Raw genomic sequence first — 6,033 nt, forward strand, 5'->3', positions numbered from 1 at the left:
AGATGGGATCAAAATTCAAAAATGACCCCGGGTATAAATTCAACGACTTTTGGTCTCAATTTTCAACGGAGAAAAAAAACACCCTATATTCAATATTCAACGTTGAAAAATGACCCCCGGTTTAATTTTCAACTAGGTTAATTATTCAACATTACACCGGTGAAGGGCTTCAAATTTTGACATTTACTCGGCACTTAGGGCCATTGAGCAGTGAGGGATCTTTATCATGCCAACGCCTGCCGCTGACACGGGGCCTCAGTTTTTAAGGACCCGCAACTTTCACTTCAAAGTGCCGAGCTCATGGCGAAGGAACAGTTGCTACCCATTTTATGGACTGGGTCAGCGATGATCTTTGACCCTTTTTGAACTTTAACTTTAACCTAATCGTTTGGGTATATTTTACCCCCCACTAAACTTAAACTATACTTAAACTTGTACTTACCGACCTCCATAGGTCTTGTTAACGTCATGAAATATAAATCCAATTATAACACAAAATGAATTAATCCAATGCACACCAGACTGCAGCATGTTCTAATGCTATTCCATTCGGGAAACCTTCATGCCGTCGATTAGTTTAGAGTGTAGGGTTCTAATAAATTTCATGGACAAGTTTTGCTGATTGATGTCTTTATTTTCACTCCAGATTTCCAGGATTTTTGTTTTATGTCCTATTCACTGTTTTGTAGTTATTTATGAATGCTATGGATTTCAGAAAGTATTGTCAAAAATTAACTTGCAATGCATGAAGATGACTGAAATCGTGCACTGATCAAAATGTACATATATACACGGGATGATAGGTTTATTCCTATTATTCTTGAAAAGAGAAAAAAAATTAAACCGAAATATAAGTATAGAGATACTTATAAATCCCTTAAAACAACCTCTAATTTCAAAAAATGTTCAAAATCTGAGATGGGATCAAAATTCAAAAAATGACCCCGGGTATAAATTCAACGATTTTTGGTCTCAATTTTCAACGGAGAAAAAAAACACCCTATATTCAATATTCAACGTTGAAAAATGACCCCCGGTTTAATTTTCAACTAGGTTAATTATTCAACATTACACCGGTGAAGGGCTTCAAATTTTGACATTTACTCGGCACTTAGGGCCATTGAGCAGTGAGGGATCTTTATCATGCCAACGCCTGCCGCTGACACGGGGCCTCAGTTTTAAGGACCCGCAACTTTCACTTCAAAGTGCCGAGCTCATGGCGAAGGAACAGTTGCTACCCATTTTATGGACTGGGTCAGTCGCGGCCGAGATACGAACTCACAACCTCCCGATCACGGAGCGAGCGCTCTACCAACTGAACTACCGTGAACGGTTAAAATATTTGAAAAATGGGGAAGGAGAGGCATCAACAGTTAGATTATTTGCATTGTCATAGGGGGTTATTGTACCCAGCACCACTTTGGAAGAAGAAATCTGATACTAGTATTTTTTCTCATGATTTACTGCGTATATCTTTTGAGTTTAGTGGGGGTTGTAAATTGCTAATGAAGCGAAAATATAAAAACAGTATTATAAAAGTAACCCCGATTATGTACTTTGGGGGATATATTAGTGGATATATATTACTGTTGTACTAAGTTTTTTTTAAAAGCTGGATGAGGGCCACTAAGAAACTCTCGTCTCCCCCTCTTCAAAAGTGGTGACCGGTAAATGACCCCCCCCCCCCATGAATCTAACTTTTAATGTGTCTTCATCTCCCTTTTTCAATATATTTTTTTAATTTTGATTAAGCTTTCAATCGTACACGCTGGCAAATACATGGTACATAAGCTTTCACTGAATCCCGAATGAAGTGATCATTCAAAAACTTTATTCTGACTTCTTTATCGCAAATATGCATAAATTAAAATCGATATAACTATAACTTTATTTTTGCATATCAACAATACAATATCGAAATGATTAAATATCTTTTATTTTTATCAATATCTAAAATCAATATATTATTTTCAGTCGATAAAACTTAAAGCAATAAAATATATTGAACAAAAGAAGTTGCTTTCAATTATGTTGAAAATCTTAATACAATTTAATATATGTGTATAGATAAGTATGTATAACACTTTATATATGTTGATAAGTCGATAAAATTTAAGACAATATACGCAGTTACAACACAACAAGTGTAGAGCCATTTACGCTTCCGTAGGTATCCCCTGTTTTTAACTTCTCAACCTCTTCCCTTGTCCTACGGAAGGAAATCAGGTAATGAACCATCACAGTATCTTTCCCTCTTCTCCTCACTTAAGGTAGATCGCGGGTTTGCTGACGTCACAATAGGATTTGACTTAAAAAGTTTATCACATTCAGATAAGCAAGCTAAAAATATCTTCATCAGTACTGCACATGTCTGCAGGTAAAAGTAAAATATATATTAAAGGTTGTTTGGTTATTTCAATATTTTTTGTATGTAATTTAGAATAAATGATGTTCTGATCAAGGTTGTCTTTTACATTATAAGCAGTTTTTATCGCTGATATCTGTTGTGTGCACGTACCTTTCTAAAATACTATTGCTTATTTGTTGATACAATACAAAAAACAGATCCACCGCCGGTGTGTGGCGCCTGCCCTGCAGTTTAATTTTTTTGTCCACTTTTATGAATTTTGATTTGTTTGTTTAATGTAGTCTACATACATTATCTACTTTATTTTAATTTGTTTTAAATCATCTCTAACTCATTATACAACTAAAAGGTATCCATTTTCTTCGTGATGATGTAACATAGTAACATCACCGAATAAAATATGTACGTCCTATAAATTGTCATTTATAATTCAGGGCCTTTTATTATTGACAATCAGTAGCGATTCGGCTAACAACTGCATTTGGTGTTTGGGAGTAGGGGGTATCAAGGCAAGAGCTGCAGGCCCATAAGAAGCAGTTAGGGGCACTGCTACTCGTTTATATTTTATTTGCAGATATCAGCAACCAGAATTTCTTTGACAACGTCACAGGCATAAAAATATGTTGTAAATATTTTGTAAGTTTAGAATCAAGAAACTATGTAAGTAAGCAAATACCTAAAATAGAAAAGGACAATGGATCAATTGTTTCTTCCCAAAGCGAGATATTAAATGAAACGAAAACTGTCTATGAAAACTTATATAAGAAAAGGGAAAATGTAGATACTGAAAATATTCATGATAGACTTAAAGATTATGATATTCCCAAATTAAGTAGAGAAGAATCAAACAGTCTGGAAGGTCCTGTAACAAACTTTGAAGTTTTAAACTTCTTAAAACAAATGAAAAATGACAAAAGTCCAGGACCGGATGGATTTACATGTGAATTTTTTAAATTTTTCTGGAAAGATATTGGCTCCTTTATTACAAGAGCAATAAATAATTCAAATGAAAAACTTCAATTCTCAGACTCAAATAAATTAGGTATCATTACTTGTATCCCAAAAACAGGAAAGCCAAAACAATTTCTGAAAAACTGGCGACCCATTAGTCTTTTAAATGTTGTTTATAAAATAGCATCAGGATGCATCGCGGAACGAATGAAAACTAAATTGGGCAAGTTGATAAATAGAGACCAAACTGGATTTTAAAAGGTAGATTTATTGGAGAGAATATTAGACTGATATATGATATAATGCATTATACAGAATATAATCAAATACCTGGCCTATTGATGTTAATTGACTTTGAAAAGGCTTTTGATACAATCTCATGGAACTTTATATATCAAACCCTTGACTTTTTTAATTTTGGACCCTCTTTTAAAAATTGGATTAGAACCTTCTATAATGGTATTAAATCATGTGTTATACAAAATGGATTTACTTCAGACTATCTTTTCCCCCAAAGAGGATGCAGACAAGGCGATCCGATCTCACCTTATCTCTTTTTGTTATGTGCTGAAATTCTTGGAATCTTAATTCGTAATAATCAAGATATAAAAGGTATAACAATTGAGGGTGAAGAGTTCAAACTTGTCTCAATATGCTGATGATACTTCTCTTATCTCAGATGGTTCACCAAGATCTATGGATGGTATTCTCCGAGAATTAGATCATTTTGCTAATATATCAGGCTTAAAGATAAATTTCTTAAAAACTAAAATGATATGGATTGGAAGTAAAAAATTTCAAGGGATGTATTTCATCACTCAAGGTGGAAGCTTGACTGGGAAAATTCAATACTTGATCTTCTAGGAATAAAATTTTCAGTAAACTTGAATGAAATGCTTGATCTTAATTATTCCATAAAGCTAAATGAAATCAAAACTTTGTTACGTAAGTGGAGTTTAAGGAAACTTACCCCAATTGGAAGGTTAACAGTAATTAAAACTTTAATATTACCCAAATTAAACCATTTAATTCTTACTTTACCAAACCCTAAGTCAGACTTTTTGAAGATGTTTGAGACTGAATTGTATTATTTTCTTTGGGGTAGCAAAACTCACAAGGTAAAGAAAAATGTTATAATCCAGGACTATAAATATGGAGGTCTAAAAATGATTGATTATACAGAATTCATTTCTGCCCTTAAATCAAGTTGGATTAGAAGACTTATTCACTCACAAGCAAACTGGGTAAAATTATTTGAAGCTGAACTAAAAGTAGATATAAACAATCTTTGGATAAGGGGTTCTGATTATATTCTGAATCTCTCAACAAGATTAAATAATGTTTTTTGGAAAGAAGTTCTGTCAAGCTGGGCAAGGCTAACTACAATAAATCAAGAAAAGGACAGGCATGTGCTTTTTGAACATATATGGAATAATCCAAGGATTAAAATTAATAATAAATCTTTTTTTTTGGAAAAACTATTTTAATGAAGGCATTGTTTTTCTTACTGACCTCTTTAACAATGAGGTTAGTTTCATAAGTCTCGACTCATTAATAAACTTGAAAGTGAAAACAAATTTTGTTGATTATAATGGACTTAGAATAGCAGTGTTAGATAGACTGAAAAATATAAACTGTGATGAAATTAAAAATGCTAAGTTGATTGGACCACATCTTCCAAATTCCATTTTTGTATTTTATAAACATGATAAAGGTTGTAAGGATATGTATAACATATTTATAAGTAAAAAGAAAGAGCCCGTTAACTCAATCAAAAAATGGAGAGAAAACAGATTTATCTTCGATGAGGCAGACTGGGCTAAAATATTTGATCTTCCTTTTAAAATAGCTCAAGAATCTAAACTTCAATGGCTACAGTTTCAAATCTTACATAGAATCATCCCAACTAATTATTATCTTTTTAGACTAAAATTGATCGATTCTCCAGCATGTAGTTTCTGCAGAAGTGACATAGAAACAATTGATCATTTATTTGTTGAATGTTTCCATGTAAAAGAACTCTGGTGTACTATTGAAGAATGGATTTTAAATAAGTTTAATATTCATTGTTGTTTTGATAAAAAAGCAATACTATTTGGTAAATATGAAAATATGAATGTTTATAAATTTCAAAACCTTTTAATACTTATTGTAAAACAATTTATTTTTGCCTGTAAATATAAGAATGTTCCAAGAATAGATGCTGAAGCTGTATTAAAGAGGATCACAGATAGAATTTTGATTGAAAAATTTTTATTGATGAAGAATTGTAAATATGAAGAATATGAAAGGCATTGGCAAAATATTTGTGATATATTGTAAGTAATAGAGTTACATATACAAGCTTATATATACATGTACATCCTATAATTTATTTGAGTGATTTTTTTTGTATTATTTGTAATAGAAGAAAGGTTTTTTTCTTGCTGACCCCCCCCCCCCCCCCATTTTCTTTTTCTTTTAAAAAAAAAAAAAAAAAAAAAAAAAAACACCTTTCACATTCTATAAACATAACTCTATATTGTGTGTAGACCTGATGTTATTGTGTACCAAATGATGAAAATTATTTTATATGTACATGTGAAAGTGTTAAAATAAAAAAAAAAGGAGGGAGGGGGGTATCAGGCGTTTAAATTGAGGGGACACGAGTATATAGTAGTAATGTTTTCTATAGTATCAATACCTGTTTTCAAAAGTATACTGTATGCTTTCTA

The sequence above is a fragment of the Saccostrea cucullata genome, unplaced genomic scaffold (assembly GCF_032062105.1).
Source record: "Saccostrea cucullata isolate Sc308-1 unplaced genomic scaffold, CSIRO_AGI_Scuc_v1 ctg13157, whole genome shotgun sequence".
In the NCBI taxonomy this organism is placed as follows: Eukaryota; Metazoa; Mollusca; class Bivalvia; order Ostreida; family Ostreidae; genus Saccostrea; species Saccostrea cuccullata.